Here is a 17063-nt window from a genome sequence, read left to right as displayed (position 1 = left end):
ACAGTAAAGTCTCATTATATCGATATTCAAGGGAGTCCGAAAAAATATCGATATAACCGGGACTATCGATATATCCGATATCGATATAACGAGACTTTACTATATATATATATATATATATATATATATATATATATATATATATATACTGTACACACAGTGATACCTTGGCTTACGAAATTAATTGGTTCCCAGAAAGTGTGTGTAAGGCGAAAAGTGTGTATTCCAAACATTAATTTCCAACAGGAGACCATTAAAAAGAAAATAATCCGTTCCCAGGTCCCCATAAAACATACATTTCTAATTTTCTAAGCCTTAAACCTATACACAACATACCTTATTTCATGTATAATAAATGTTCTATGGTATTGTAATTAAAGAAATAAACTGTACTTTATAATAAAGTCGTTTTATTTACCTTTGTGATGGTTGTTGATGGCTTGATGGAATGGAGTGGCCGGTTTCATCAGCATTAAACACTTGATGAGGAACGTAGCCTTCTTCTTTCCACCATCTTGAGGAAAGATTCCTTGTAAGCTTTGGCAGCTTTATCGTCATAACTGGCTGCCTCACCATGACGAATGACACTACGAATCCATGTACGGCGCTTAAAGTTCTCGAAACATCCGTAGCTAGCCTAGAAATCATCTATGGATGCCGAACTTCCAGGTCGCCTCTTGACGATATCCGAGTGAAGTTGCAGTGCTTTCGCTGCGATAATTTTACCTCGTTTACCTAGTACCTAATAATGGTGTGCTTTAACACGTTATTGGTAAACAAGACATTTTAATGATTATTGATTGAGTTGCTCTATCTATGCCGGCAACATATACTGACTGGGAGAACCAGTAAATGGACATATGAAGCGGCTGTGATGGAAAAAAATAGCTCAACTACAAATTTAACTGAGGGTTAAAAAAAAAAAAAGACATGAAATGATTGGACGTCAAAAAAGAAATAAATAGCAACGTGGCTTTTGAGGCAAAGCACTTCTTGGCCCATTATTGATTATGAAACAATTACGGCTGAAAGCAAAAAGGCCCCGCAATCCAATCATTGCTTTTTGTCACCAAATGGAGATGCTTATAAGGGCCACATTCAGCCTCCAAATCAACAACACGAAGCACGTAGCAGAAAATGCTACGTGGGCTTGGCGCGGATCCTTGAGGAACGCCCGAATATTGTCAACAAGAACCCAAAGCATCGATGCAACCCCAAAAACAATTAGTTGCAAGATGTTGGCGGCGGAGCGAAAAGGGGAGGGAAAAAAAAGCCGCTGAGTGTTTGATTACACCCCCCCCCCCAACCGCCTCATCACATAATGGTAATCACTTAGTGGATGCATCCTATTCTATTGCAGCTGCATGCTATACAATCAAGCGCATCAAAGATGATTGTTGAGACGGGTACAAAAATGTACGGTGAGTCAAGGCACAAAATGGATGAAATGGGGCTCGGCACTGTAAATTGTCATTGGTTGCTGATAGAGATTAGACAGAATAAGAAGTTATCATATTTCATGTTGTTATATGCTTAGCCAACATGTGTGACTCAAATACACAATTGAAGCACAGACAACCTGGGGTCAATCAGGTCAACAGACACAGCAAGTTTACAGCACAGAATTTAGTACTTGGGATACTCCTTTATCACCGAAGCAATTTACGACTTGAAACTCCTTCACAGGAAGAGCTCATTAGCCAGTAACAAGAAAGCATCTTCTCCGTATCTGATTCCATTGTTTAGATTCTGGAGCAAGGCAGTTTGTGACATGGCGTGACATCATGAACAAGGCGGCAGGATTGTGTTAATATCCACAGTTCCGAGCTCATTTTGTGGCAGTTTTGGGCCACTTTAAGTCAGTTTTATCGGTGTTTTGCATTTGACTAAAAATATCAGCCTATGTGCTTTGGGTATTTTAGATGCTATAAAACGTTTTTCTGATGTCAGTTAGGAAAAAAAATGGCGTCGGTTATCCTTTAAGCCCTCGTTCCACGAGACAAATCCAATGAGGTCGTTAGCTGTTGACGTTCTAAAATCGCAGAAGCTATACACCCCCTTCCCTTTTCAAATATGAGCTTTATATAACAGAGAAGCGCTAAGTCACCACGGTGAGGACGCCGGGATCATGTTTCACCCTGGCGAGAGCCAAACTCAATCCAAGATAAGACCTCCATTAGGGCTATTATTTCAAAAGGATGGCACTCTTAATGGACTCCCCCGGTTCAGACCACGGAGCCGCTCTATCTTATCCTGGAAGGCCTAGTTAACCAGCCCGGTTGGGTTTTTGCTTCCTACGGGGTGTGAGGCTGTTTGAAGCCGCAACAAGAGCAAGCGCCTGTCGGAGAGAGGTGAGGCACGGATGTGCTGTCAGCTCTGCGGCCAACTATTAATAGTTGCGCAGTAGCGCCCGCTTTGTAAAGTGGAAGAGGTTATTCGCGTGATGGGGAAAGAGTCAAAATGCGGCCTACTTTTCAAAGAAACAAAAGCGCTCAACGTTGGGGTACCATTCGAAAAAAGCAATTACAGTGATACCTCGGTTTGCAAACCCCTTGGCTTACGAACTTTTCGGTTTACGAACAAGTTTTACCTTGGCTCCACACATAACCTGCACAAGCAATCTGTACACCTGATGCAAAAATCTATCAACCCAGCTAAACAGAACGCAATTGATGAGGAACTAGGTAAAATGATGGCAGAGAAAGCACCTACAAGGGATCATTCCTCAAGATGGTGAAAGAAGAAGGCTACGTTCCTCATCAAGTATTTAATGCTGATGAAACCGGCCACTCCATTCCATCAAGCCATCAACGACCATCACAAAGGTCAATAAAACCACTTTATTATACAGTACAGTTTATTTCTTTAATTATAATACCATAGCACATTTATTATGAATAAAATAAGGTATATTTTGTGTAGTTTTAAGGCGTAGAAAATTAGAAAATTATGTTTTATGGGGACCTGGGAACGGATTATACTCATTTTAATGGTTTCCTATAGGAAATGAATTTTTGGGATAGACACTTTTCATCTTACACACTCTCTCTGGGAACCAATTAAGTTCGTACGCCACGGTATCACTGTATTTTCCAGTCTGACACCAAAACAATCCAAATTGAGAGTTTGGAGAGCCATATAAATGATTGTGTCGTAGGTTTGTGGGAAATATTTGAATTTTAGTTTGAAATGGAGGTTGAAATATTTACCTGCAGCAGGTTGATTCTCTTCTTCACTGTCCACTTGGTCCCCTTCTTCTTGATCAATGTTCCTAGTACAGTTAGAGAGTCCCACTGACACCTTTTCTTTGAATTATCAGGAGTTAACATGGCTGAAGTTTTATACAACCGCACACGATATCACCATTGTACTAAAATGCAAAGACTTTCATTCATCAAAAGTGAAAATGAAACGCATAAGCTACATATATCAATATACCTTTCTTGATATTTGCATTTTTTACAGTTTTTTTTATGAAACGGTTTTGCACATTTACAGTATACAGTTGACATTTTTATTTCACTATGCTTAGAATATCTTGTTTTCTATCCTTTCACCCCCCTCCCCTCCAACCACATCCCCTTTCAAATTGCTGCTGTCGACTGCAAATTTCCCCATTGTGGGACGAATAAAGGTTTTCTGATTCTGATGTATACTTATACTCACAGTAATCCTCTGACACAATGACTCCAGAACCAATTCACCACATCAACCTTCCAAGTGGAGATACTTGAAGTGAGGCAATGAGATGCCCCTCCCCCCTGACATCTCCTTCCCTTCAGTCCTCCAAGGCCACAAACTGACGGCTGAACTCACCCCCTCAAGCGCTGTCGCACTTCCAGCTTGCACATTCGACACCTGCACATCACAGTCACTCACACACACACACACACACACACACACACACACACACAAAAAACACCTCGCTTACTTCCACACAAATCCTGAAATAAATCATTTTATATCACATTAACAATATACCATGCCCTATTTTTTTTGCAAAAAAACAACAAAATGATACAACACAATATGACTGATTATGCTTTCTCCTTTTATTTTGAAGTGACTTTCAACAGGGACCCAATCCAGATCCATGCATCCAATGGTGTTTCCATATATATTTTTTAATTAAATATCTAGTTACATATTAAACAAATCGCCACGGTGGGGTGAGGTTCAATTTGGATCGTTCGTACAACAGAGTTCTTAGGCAACATAGGCTTAGTTATGCTGATGAGGTGATACCAGCGCAAATGGGGCAATCAGGACAGTTGCGGACCTCATACTCAGGCAGGACAATATAAGTAATCAGTCAGGACAATAGAAGTACTCAGTGTTCCTGCAGGGAGTAGTCCTCTGCTCCCCCCAAACTGAGAGCAGGGACCAATCATGGGCACTGCCACGTCTGGACAGTAGGGAGAAGCTTTGGCCACATCAAATCAAACATTGTTAATAATAATAATAATAATAATAATAATAATAATAATAATAATAAATTTCATTGGACGCAGTTTTGCTCCGGATGACAAACAACATCATGGCAGCTGTGTGGCCTAAGATTGATTGATAAGTGGAAGCTTTGGCCACATCAAATCAAACATTGTTAATAAATAATAATAATAATAATAATAATAATTCATATCACTTTGTCGCAGTTTTGCTCCGGATGACAAATAATAGGCGACATGCGCGTGGAAAAAGGACACGATAGAATCTTTTCTCTCGTCTTTGTTATATCGTCTTGTCGCTCGGTTCTAATCCACACTCACACTGACACTCGTGTTCACCTGGTGCGGCAAGGTCGACTGGCAGGTGTCCCTGAAAGCTTTCAGCTGCCACGACACCTGCCAGACTATTCCAGTTCCGTTTTTTTTTTTTTTGCTAAACCCGTCCTGTACTTGTTTTTTTTCCCCTCCGCTTTAACCCCTCACTGTATGTCTGCCATTTTTTGTAGCTTAGAGGGGGGGGGGGGGCATGCCTGATCGGACCTGTCATGAACTCACTCGCTTCCATTCCTGAATTTATTTGATAATTGAAAAGCATGATGTGGAGTGGCATTCCTGAATAAAGCACTAGTCAGACCTCTGGCAATGTTCATACAATAGCCTGCTTAAGCAACACAGGTTATGCAACATTCGTAATGCTGGTGAGGTGATACCGGTGGGAGTGGGGCAAATAGGCCAGTCGTTAGTCAGGAATGTAGGAACAATCAGTGGGGCCACAGGGAGTGGTCCTCTGCTCCCCCCAACCTGAGCGTATCATAGCTGTGTCCGGCGCCGCCATGTCTGGACATTAGGGATATATAAATAGGGCCGATACGACCAGTCAGACTTTAGTTCGCTGACGAAGCCTCTTGGATAGGAGGCGAAACGTCCGAAACCTTCAAAAAGTACAGATGACGGCTGAAGAAACCTTCTCATCGATGGACCACTCCTGTACGACTGAGAGCTTACACAGAATTACCTTTGTGATGGCCGTTGATGGCTTGATGGAATGGAGTGGTCGGTTTCATCAGCATTAAACTGTTGATGAGGAACGTAGCCTTCTTCTTTCACCATCTTGAGGAGTGATCCCTTGTAGGTGCTTTCTCTGCCATAATTTTACCTAGTTCCTCATCAACTGTGTTCTGTTTAGCTGGGTTGATAGCTTTTTGCATCAAGTGCGGGTTATTTGTGGAGCCTGATTGAATGGAATTTTGACCTTGCAGTCTACACCTTTGATAGTTCAAAGGCAGAGTCATTTAAATTTTCATAAATTTAACATTTGTAAACCGAACAATTCGTAAGTCAAGGGGTTCGTAAACCGAGGTATCACTGTATTTATGTATTTTTATTATTTTTGTTTTGTCAGTGTTTGCCTCGCAACGACGCAGTGCTTTGCCTACCGGCATTTATACACCGAGCCGCAAATTTAATGAGCAGTTCAGCATCTTATTATGTCACCACCAAGGGCAGCAGCTCTCGAACCTGAAGTGATCTGGAGATGGAAAATCCTCCAGAGTTCAAGGTGACCTGGTACGACGGAAGGGGAGTTGTCCTCTCGAAATGATGTCGATGACGAAGACGATTAGCAAAGCGGCGTAAAGGCTGATGGCGAGACGGCGGAGGAATCAGAGACTCAGGGTCATGTTGCGTAGCAGCCATTGCTGCGAGCGGCTTCCGTTGCAATCCCTCAGAGTGGGGACCATCTTGTCCTCCTCCAAGGGCATGTCCAAACATTGGTTGCTGTTCACATGCAGCACGGTGAGTCTCTGGAGAAACAAGTAAATTTAGCCCGCTTATCAATATTTAACTCATTCACTGCTGTTTTTCTACTTCTTTCTTTCCTTTCATAACTCTGCTGCTGTGACATGTAAATTTCTCCACTGCGAGACGAATAAAAGTACAGTGAGACCTCAACTTACAAACACCTTTCATCTTACAAACGTCAAATTTATGAAAATGAAACCTTATAATAAGCACTATTTTCATAATACACACCCACCACAGCTGGCGGAGTGATCTTCGGCGGAAGCACACGACCGAACAGCACCAGAGGTTAAGTTACCAACAGTCCTTATGGAAGGTGACTCTCCTTCCATTACAGTCCTCATGTAATGTGCCTCTCTTTCTAAACAGCAATTCCCTTTGACCTGCAACGCCATTCCATCAAGCCATATATGACCATCACAAATGTAAATAAAGTGACTTTATGATACAATGCAGTGTAAAAGTTGAAAAGTATATTTTATGGAAACCCGGGAACGGATTATTTCCATTTTAATGGTTTCCTATGGGAACATGTTTTTTAAGATACACACTTTTCGCCTTACACACTCTCTCTGGGAACCAATTAAGTTCGCAAGTTGAGGTCTCACTGTACATCCAATCCAATTTATTGGAGAATTGATAATTTGGCATAGAGCGCCATTCGGGTTTATTTTTTTTTCATACTTGGGTGACGATAAAGCGTTGGCCATGGCCTCTGGCAGTGTTTTTCCCTTCCGCGAAGGGGTAGCATTAGCCTTTTTTCCATGTTAGCGCTTTGTTCCAGCTGTTGTTAAAGCGCTATATAAACCAATGTGTATGTATTACATTGTATATTGGACAGCCACCCCCATTTCAAGCTTATATAACTCCAGACCCATATAACTTAGGAATTAACTGTTTTTTCTGATAAAACAAGAGTGTCTAAGGTTTCTAACGCTATATTGAATGTTTATGTAGTCCTAAAACTCAATATACAGTGGTTCCTGGAATTCGAGTGACAATGACAAAAACCCTGGCACTGGAGTGGAGACATTTTGTACATGTCTGGCAATAAATGGGTGTCTTTGTGTTGTCATATTATTTATTTGCTATTTTAATTTTTTTACTTTAAGAGAGAGTGGCTGCCTTTACAGCAGCTTCTGTATTTTGTTTATTATTATTATTATTATTATTATTATTATTATATTTAATTATTTATTCTTATTTTTTTCATTTGTCCGCCACGTCTGGACAGTAGGGATATGTATAAGGCCAGCAAAAGATTTTAGTTCGCTGACGAAGCTTCTTAGATAAGAAGCAAAACGTCCGACACCTTAAAAGAAGTACAGATGATGGCTGATGAAGAAACCTTTTCATCGATGGACCACTCCTGTACGACCGAGAGCTTAGACAGACGTTTGTTTTTTTTTTTTTTTTTTTTACAAACTCCGATCTTGACTCTTCATTCCAAGCAATGCCGCCGCCGTGGCTTTGATATTGTCATTAAAGTGAAATTGTGTTTGAACCGTCGGGAGATAATGTGCACACAGAGACACTTGGGCTATGTTTGCACTTGGGTCATAAAGCACAAGAGCCCCAACCTTGGCTACCCGGGATAAAAAAGAAGAAGAAGAACACACACACACACACACACACACGATGAAAGTTGGCAGGATGGAGCTTTTTAACAGCGTGTCTTTTGTTCAAACGGAGGAAGAAAGAGAGCAGGTGTTGTTCAACATCACGCCGCTTTCAAAATGGCTACCCCACCACCTCCTCCTCCCTTAGAAACTCGAAAATCACTCAGTCCAACGCATATCCCATTTAACTCATTCACTGCCATTCACAAATTTATTCGGTTTTTTTTTTTTTTGGGTGCCGATAAAGGGCTGGCCATGACATCTGGCAATTTTTTTCCCTTCCACAAGGGGGCAACATTTGCCTTTTGTCCATGTTAGCACTTTGTTACAGCTCCAGCTGTTGTTAAAGCGCTGTATACAATGTAATGCATTGTATTTTGGACAGCTGCCCCCATTTCAAGCTCATATAACTTGGGAATTAACTCAGTGGGGTGAAACACAGAAAAAAATATCCTGTGACTGTAAAGTGACCTTTAGAGTTTTGAAAGGCGCTTATAAATAAAATGTATTATTTATTATTATTATTATTATTATCTATTTGCTATCTATCTATCTAGCTGGCTATCTAGCTAGCTATTTATCTAGCTATCTATTAGCTATACAGGTGTCTAGCGAGCTATCTAGTTAACTTGCTATTAGCTATCTATTAGCTAGCTAGTTATCTAGCTTTCTATGTATTTGAATTACTTCCGGGTTGAGTGAACGCTGGCGCGTGTGACTGCCGCTGCTCACCCACGGAAAAAAATAGCCTGTGACTGTAAAGTGACCTTGAGAGTTTTGAATGGCGCTTATAAAAAAAATGTATTTATTATCATCTATCTATCTAGCTAGCTAGCTAGCTAGCTATCCATTAGCTATAAAGCTATTTAGCTAGCTATTTCTTAGCTTTCTATCTATTTGAATTATTATTATTATTATTATTATTATTATTATTATTATTATTATTATTATTATGGTACAACAGCGAAAAGCAATTCAGGCCATCAAACAGCAGGTTTACTTCACCACTGATTGTGAAACACACTAGCAGCCATTGGGAGATCTTTGCCCATATTTATCCAGCCTGGACAACAACAACAGAAACGATGAAATTGCTCTTTCCATCTTTCCAGTTTCATTTAACAGCGCAACAAAACATCATTCACACTGGCGCTAACACAGCAGGGGGTAAACGGAGCCGGGAGAGGCACCTGGTCGGAAAGACAAAAAAAAAAATGCTGCATGTAAATGAGCAAATAGACTAAATGTGCTTGTTGGGTTTTATAACATGCACACGGCGGCGTACAGTGTGCACAGCTGCCAACGAGCCAACTCCAACAAAAGGCGCGCTTGAAAATGAAGGATCACTTCAAAAGAACTTGCAAAACAATGGTCAGCCGGCCCTCTTTTCAATCAAGCTCGCGCACGCAAACAATAATGAGCTAAAAATAAACACGCCCTCCACCGACGCGGCCGAGCGAATTTATCAACGTTCAATATTTATGATGGGAAAACAAATGTCAAACGGCATCTAATTTGGGCGCCGAGAACCAACAGTGAACATGTGGCTGCCGCTGCTCACCCACAGAAAAAAACTGATCCTGTGACTGTAAAGTGACCTTGAGAGTTTTGAAAGGCGCTTTCAAATTAAATGTATTATCATTTATTATGATAATAGCATAATCTGTAACAAGATTTTTGCGTTAGTTTTGCTGCTAACGAGTAACAAAAAAAAACTCAGAAATAAAATATTTACACTCAAAATTCTTTTCAATAGTGATTGCAAAAAAATAAAATAAATAAATAAGTGGATAAATAAATAGATAGATGAATAAATATGTTAATGAATGAATGAATGGCAAAATAAAATTAAATAAATAAGTGGATGAATAAATAAATAAGTGGATAAATAGAGACATAAATAAACAAATACATCAATACATACACAAATAAAATGAATAAATAAACAAATCAATCAATAAATAAATAAATAAATAAATAAATAACCACAAAACCTTCCGTTACGGACCACAAATTTTTATTTTAAAAGCTTTTTTTTTGTATTTTAATCATAGCTTTCTTCGCCAAAGAACACCAATGTCGGAGCCGTTGCGAGTTAACGTGTTGGTGATGCGAATCTGCACTCGACTGGGGTTAATTGGAAGGACCGGCGTGTCATTGAAATGCCATTTGGAAATAATTGTATGCACTGAACTGTTGGATGGAAGCCCCCCCCCCCCCTTTGCAAGTCGCAGACCTTCCAGGGATGAGGTTGTCTTCATATCTACGAGCTTGGGAAATCCCTCCCTTGATTTATGTATTAATATATCTTAATAATGACTTTTACCCACATAAAAAGAAGCTTGCGGATGGATGGATATATCATTGCATTTCCTGTTAACTGCTACATGGTATGTACCCTGGTTACAATACAAACAACATCCGACTTACGGACCGAGTTCCATTTCCGACCAAACGGTCGTAAGTCAAAATGGTCGTAAGTTGAAATCTATTCAAAATGTTGAATAGAGACTCGGAGGCTATATGACTCGCAAACACCCCCCTTTTGGTGCCATCGCGCGGTCGATTGCTGTGTGTGTGTGTGAGATGCTGGCTGGCGGGCCAAAATTGTTGTACGCGTTGCCGGCCTGCTAGCGCGTTGCGGTGCCAGGCGTAGAATTTTAATTTTAAAAAATAGGCCTTGGAGGTCATGGTCGTAAGTATGGGCGGTCGTAAATCGAGCCGGTCGTAAGTCAGATGATACCTGTATATGGAATGCAAATCTGGCGTTGGAAGCTAAATTAAAAAAGAGGATTATGGATATTTCACGTTTTAAGACTCGCGCTGAATATTCAGGAAGTCTTGTTTTTGAGTTGATGACCATGCCTGACGTGACGTCACTGAAGGAACGCCCCTGACCGAGAAAGCGACACACAATGCATTTTGGGTACTTTGTTTGGTCTGAAAACTTCATGTTGATCCATATTCGACACAATATCTGGTTTGATCAAGTCCTCCCTCCCCACGGTGTGCAAAATATCAACATTCTAGTGGGATTTCTTCCATCTTTCTCCATTTTGTTTTTGTTTTGTTGGACGGCACGCTGTGAGACTTTTCCCATCAAGGTTAGCCAACGCCGCTCGGTCCGAATATCCGATGGCGCGCATCCAAAACATTCTTGCTTTTGTTCCCTCATCTGTTTTGTATTCAAAGGCCCGCGCCGACCTTGATGAGCGGACTCGTTTATGATCTTTACTGAGGTCATACGTCTGTCTCCAAGTCAACAACAAATAAATGGATTACAGTATGATTTAATATGGAAGAAGGCGGCGGGAGGAGGAGGAGGAGGGACGCAGACAATTTGTCCTTTCAGGACAACCGACGTCACGGGACAAGTTGTGTCCTTAGACTCTCTTCTTTTATCAGAAAAAAAGAGTTAATTCCTAATTTATATGGGTGTGGAGTTATCTGAGGTTGAAATGGGGGGCGGTTGTACTAAATACAATGCAATACATACATATTTGTTTGAAAAACCCAGCATAACAAACCTTAGACTCTCTTCTTCAGGTAAAAATGAGTTAATTCCTAAGTTATATGGATCTTGAGTTATCTTTTTTTTTTTTTTTTTTTTTTTTTTTTTTTTTTTTTTTTTTTTTTTTTTTTTTTTTTTTTTTTTTTTTTTTTTTTTTTTTTTTTTTTTTTTTTTTTTTTTTTTTTTTTTTTTTTTTTTTTTTTTTTTTTTTTTTTTTTTTTTTTTTTTTTTTTTTTTTTTTTTTTTTTTTTTTTTTTTTTTTTTTTTTTTTTTTTTTTTTTTTTTTTTTTTTTTTTTTTTTTTTTTTTTTTTTTTTTTTTTTTTTTTTTTTTTTTTTTTTTTTTTTTTTTTTTTTTTTTTTTTTTTTTTTTTTTTTTTTTTTTTTTTTTTTTTTTTTTTTTTTTTTTTTTTTTTTTTTTTTTTTTTTTTTTTTTTTTTTTTTTTTTTTTTTTTTTTTTTTTTTTTTTTTTTTTTTTTTTTTTTTTTTTTTTTTTTTTTTTTTTTTTTTTTTTTTTTTTTTTTTTTTTTTTTTTTTTTTTTTTTTTTTTTTTTTTTTTTTTTTTTTTTTTTTTTTTTTTTTTTTTTTTTTTTTTTTTTTTTTTTTTTTTTTTTTTTTTTTTTTTTTTTTTTTTTTTTTTTTTTTTTTTTTTTTTTTTTTTTTTTTTTTTTTTTTTTTTTTTTTTTTTTTTTTTTTTTTTTTTTTTTTTTTTTTTTTTTTTTTTTTTTTTTTTTTTTTTTTTTTTTTTTTTTTTTTTTTTTTTTTTTTTTTTTTTTTTTTTTTTTTTTTTTTTTTTTTTTTTTTTTTTTTTTTTTTTTTTTTTTTTTTTTTTTTTTTTTTTTTTTTTTTTTTTTTTTTTTTTTTTTTTTTTTTTTTTTTTTTTTTTTTTTTTTTTTTTTTTTTTTTTTTTTTTTTTTTTTTTTTTTTTTTTTTTTTTTTTTTTTTTTTTTTTTTTTTTTTTTTTTTTTTTTTTTTTTTTTTTTTTTTTTTTTTTTTTTTTTTTTTTTTTTTTTTTTTTTTTTTTTTTTTTTTTTTTTTTTTTTTTTTTTTTTTTTTTTTTTTTTTTTTTTTTTTTTTTTTTTTTTTTTTTTTTTTTTTTTTTTTTTTTTTTTTTTTTTTTTTTTTTTTTTTTTTTTTTTTTTTTTTTTTTTTTTTTTTTTTTTTTTTTTTTTTTTTTTTTTTTTTTTTTTTTTTTTTTTTTTTTTTTTTTTTTTTTTTTTTTTTTTTTTTTTTTTTTTTTTTTTTTTTTTTTTTTTTTTTTTTTTTTTTTTTTTTTTTTTTTTTTTTTTTTTTTTTTTTTTTTTTTTTTTTTTTTTTTTTTTTTTTTTTTTTTTTTTTTTTTTTTTTTTTTTTTTTTTTTTTTTTTTTTTTTTTTTTTTTTTTTTTTTTTTTTTTTTTTTTTTTTTTTTTTTTTTTTTTTTTTTTTTTTTTTTTTTTTTTTTTTTTTTTTTTTTTTTTTTTTTTTTTTTTTTTTTTTTTTTTTTTTTTTTTTTTTTTTTTTTTTTTTTTTTTTTTTTTTTTTTTTTTTTTTTTTTTTTTTTTTTTTTTTTTTTTTTTTTTTTTTTTTTTTTTTTTTTTTTTTTTTTTTTTTTTTTTTTTTTTTTTTTTTTTTTTTTTTTTTTTTTTTTTTTTTTTTTTTTTTTTTTTTTTTTTTTTTTTTTTTTTTTTTTTTTTTTTTTTTTTTTTTTTTTTTTTTTTTTTTTTTTTTTTTTTTTTTTTTTTTTTTTTTTTTTTTTTTTTTTTTTTTTTTTTTTTTTTTTTTTTTTTTTTTTTTTTTTTTTTTTTTTTTTTTTTTTTTTTTTTTTTTTTTTTTTTTTTTTTTTTTTTTTTTTTTTTTTTTTTTTTTTTTTTTTTTTTTTTTTTTTTTTTTTTTTTTTTTTTTTTTTTTTTTTTTTTTTTTTTTTTTTTTTTTTTTTTTTTTTTTTTTTTTTTTTTTTTTTTTTTTTTTTTTTTTTTTTTTTTTTTTTTTTTTTTTTTTTTTTTTTTTTTTTTTTTTTTTTTTTTTTTTTTTTTTTTTTTTTTTTTTTTTTTTTTTTTTTTTTTTTTTTTTTTTTTTTTTTTTTTTTTTTTTTTTTTTTTTTTTTTTTTTTTTTTTTTTTTTTTTTTTTTTTTTTTTTTTTTTTTTTTTTTTTTTTTTTTTTTTTTTTTTTTTTTTTTTTTTTTTTTTTTTTTTTTTTTTTTTTTTTTTTTTTTTTTTTTTTTTTTTTTTTTTTTTTTTTTTTTTTTTTTTTTTTTTTTTTTTTTTTTTTTTTTTTTTTTTTTTTTTTTTTTTTTTTTTTTTTTTTTTTTTTTTTTTTTTTTTTTTTTTTTTTTTTTTTTTTTTTTTTTTTTTTTTTTTTTTTTTTTTTTTTTTTTTTTTTTTTTTTTTTTTTTTTTTTTTTTTTTTTTTTTTTTTTTTTTTTTTTTTTTTTTTTTTTTTTTTTTTTTTTTTTTTTTTTTTTTTTTTTTTTTTTTTTTTTTTTTTTTTTTTTTTTTTTTTTTTTTTTTTTTTTTTTTTTTTTTTTTTTTTTTTTTTTTTTTTTTTTTTTTTTTTTTTTTTTTTTTTTTTTTTTTTTTTTTTTTTTTTTTTTTTTTTTTTTTTTTTTTTTTTTTTTTTTTTTTTTTTTTTTTTTTTTTTTTTTTTTTTTTTTTTTTTTTTTTTTTTTTTTTTTTTTTTTTTTTTTTTTTTTTTTTTTTTTTTTTTTTTTTTTTTTTTTTTTTTTTTTTTTTTTTTTTTTTTTTTTTTTTTTTTTTTTTTTTTTTTTTTTTTTTTTTTTTTTTTTTTTTTTTTTTTTTTTTTTTTTTTTTTTTTTTTTTTTTTTTTTTTTTTTTTTTTTTTTTTTTTTTTTTTTTTTTTTTTTTTTTTTTTTTTTTTTTTTTTTTTTTTTTTTTTTTTTTTTTTTTTTTTTTTTTTTTTTTTTTTTTTTTTTTTTTTTTTTTTTTTTTTTTTTTTTTTTTTTTTTTTTTTTTTTTTTTTTTTTTTTTTTTTTTTTTTTTTTTTTTTTTTTTTTTTTTTTTTTTTTTTTTTTTTTTTTTTTTTTTTTTTTTTTTTTTTTTTTTTTTTTTTTTTTTTTTTTTTTTTTTTTTTTTTTTTTTTTTTTTTTTTTTTTTTTTTTTTTTTTTTTTTTTTTTTTTTTTTTTTTTTTTTTTTTTTTTTTTTTTTTTTTTTTTTTTTTTTTTTTTTTTTTTTTTTTTTTTTTTTTTTTTTTTTTTTTTTTTTTTTTTTTTTTTTTTTTTTTTTTTTTTTTTTTTTTTTTTTTTTTTTTTTTTTTTTTTTTTTTTTTTTTTTTTTTTTTTTTTTTTTTTTTTTTTTTTTTTTTTTTTTTTTTTTTTTTTTTTTTTTTTTTTTTTTTTTTTTTTTTTTTTTTTTTTTTTTTTTTTTTTTTTTTTTTTTTTTTTTTTTTTTTTTTTTTTTTTTTTTTTTTTTTTTTTTTTTTTTTTTTTTTTTTTTTTTTTTTTTTTTTTTTTTTTTTTTTTTTTTTTTTTTTTTTTTTTTTTTTTTTTTTTTTTTTTTTTTTTTTTTTTTTTTTTTTTTTTTTTTTTTTTTTTTTTTTTTTTTTTTTTTTTTTTTTTTTTTTTTTTTTTTTTTTTTTTTTTTTTTTTTTTTTTTTTTTTTTTTTTTTTTTTTTTTTTTTTTTTTTTTTTTTTTTTTTTTTTTTTTTTTTTTTTTTTTTTTTTTTTTTTTTTTTTTTTTTTTTTTTTTTTTTTTTTTTTTTTTTTTTTTTTTTTTTTTTTTTTTTTTTTTTTTTTTTTTTTTTTTTTTTTTTTTTTTTTTTTTTTTTTTTTTTTTTTTTTTTTTTTTTTTTTTTTTTTTTTTTTTTTTTTTTTTTTTTTTTTTTTTTTTTTTTTTTTTTTTTTTTTTTTTTTTTTTTTTTTTTTTTTTTTTTTTTTTTTTTTTTTTTTTTTTTTTTTTTTTTTTTTTTTTTTTTTTTTTTTTTTTTTTTTTTTTTTTTTTTTTTTTTTTTTTTTTTTTTTTTTTTTTTTTTTTTTTTTTTTTTTTTTTTTTTTTTTTTTTTTTTTTTTTTTTTTTTTTTTTTTTTTTTTTTTTTTTTTTTTTTTTTTTTTTTTTTTTTTTTTTTTTTTTTTTTTTTTTTTTTTTTTTTTTTTTTTTTTTTTTTTTTTTTTTTTTTTTTTTTTTTTTTTTTTTTTTTTTTTTTTTTTTTTTTTTTTTTTTTTTTTTTTTTTTTTTTTTTTTTTTTTTTTTTTTTTTTTTTTTTTTTTTTTTTTTTTTTTTTTTTTTTTTTTTTTTTTTTTTTTTTTTTTTTTTTTTTTTTTTTTTTTTTTTTTTTTTTTTTTTTTTTTTTTTTTTTTTTTTTTTTTTTTTTTTTTTTTTTTTTTTTTTTTTTTTTTTTTTTTTTTTTTTTTTTTTTTTTTTTTTTTTTTTTTTTTTTTTTTTTTTTTTTTTTTTTTTTTTTTTTTTTTTTTTTTTTTTTTTTTTTTTTTTTTTTTTTTTTTTTTTTTTTTTTTTTTTTTTTTTTTTTTTTTTTTTTTTTTTTTTTTTTTTTTTTTTTTTTTTTTTTTTTTTTTTTTTTTTTTTTTTTTTTTTTTTTTTTTTTTTTTTTTTTTTTTTTTTTTTTTTTTTTTTTTTTTTTTTTTTTTTTTTTTTTTTTTTTTTTTTTTTTTTTTTTTTTTTTTTTTTTTTTTTTTTTTTTTTTTTTTTTTTTTTTTTTTTTTTTTTTTTTTTTTTTTTTTTTTTTTTTTTTTTTTTTTTTTTTTTTTTTTTTTTTTTTTTTTTTTTTTTTTTTTTTTTTTTTTTTTTTTTTTTTTTTTTTTTTTTTTTTTTTTTTTTTTTTTTTTTTTTTTTTTTTTTTTTTTTTTTTTTTTTTTTTTTTTTTTTTTTTTTTTTTTTTTTTTTTTTTTTTTTTTTTTTTTTTTTTTTTTTTTTTTTTTTTTTTTTTTTTTTTTTTTTTTTTTTTTTTTTTTTTTTTTTTTTTTTTTTTTTTTTTTTTTTTTTTTTTTTTTTTTTTTTTTTTTTTTTTTTTTTTTTTTTTTTTTTTTTTTTTTTTTTTTTTTTTTTTTTTTTTTTTTTTTTTTTTTTTTTTTTTTTTTTTTTTTTTTTTTTTTTTTTTTTTTTTTTTTTTTTTTTTTTTTTTTTTTTTTTTTTTTTTTTTTTTTTTTTTTTTTTTTTTTTTTTTTTTTTTTTTTTTTTTTTTTTTTTTTTTTTTTTTTTTTTTTTTTTTTTTTTTTTTTTTTTTTTTTTTTTTTTTTTTTTTTTTTTTTTTTTTTTTTTTTTTTTTTTTTTTTTTTTTTTTTTTTTTTTTTTTTTTTTTTTTTTTTTTTTTTTTTTTTTTTTTTTTTTTTTTTTTTTTTTTTTTTTTTTTTTTTTTTTTTTTTTTTTTTTTTTTTTTTTTTTTTTTTTTTTTTTTTTTTTTTTTTTTTTTTTTTTTTTTTTTTTTTTTTTTTTTTTTTTTTTTTTTTTTTTTTTTTTTTTTTTTTTTTTTTTTTTTTTTTTTTTTTTTTTTTTTTTTTTTTTTTTTTTTTTTTTTTTTTTTTTTTTTTTTTTTTTTTTTTTTTTTTTTTTTTTTTTTTTTTTTTTTTTTTTTTTTTTTTTTTTTTTTTTTTTTTTTTTTTTTTTTTTTTTTTTTTTTTTTTTTTTTTTTTTTTTTTTTTTTTTTTTTTTTTTTTTTTTTTTTTTTTTTTTTTTTTTTTTTTTTTTTTTTTTTTTTTTTTTTTTTTTTTTTTTTTTTTTTTTTTTTTTTTTTTTTTTT

General features: G+C 27.3%; 1 protein-coding gene across 4 annotated transcripts in view; it reads right to left on the bottom strand.

The window, feature by feature from the left end:
* The window catches only part of kcnj3a (potassium inwardly rectifying channel subfamily J member 3a), a 52292-nt gene that overhangs the window by 28451 nt on the left and 6778 nt on the right, over positions 1-17063 (bottom strand). For 3 of the 4 annotated variants that reach the window (XM_089002518.1, XM_089002519.1, XM_089002521.1), the window contains exon 1: positions 3210-3516. The gene's annotated coding sequence lies outside the window, so the exon portion shown is untranslated. Of the gene's footprint in view, positions 1-3209; positions 3517-3666; positions 3859-5966; positions 6251-17063 lie in introns of those variants that run through there. The other variant, XM_089002520.1, reaches the window with a different exon arrangement.

This window comes from Hippocampus bargibanti, linkage group LG08 (genome assembly GCF_051943395.1).
Source record: "Hippocampus bargibanti isolate YZ-2025 linkage group LG08, ASM5194339v1, whole genome shotgun sequence".
NCBI lineage: Eukaryota > Metazoa > Chordata > Actinopteri > Syngnathiformes > Syngnathidae > Hippocampus > Hippocampus bargibanti.
This window is presented reverse-complemented; position numbering and strand designations above follow the sequence as displayed.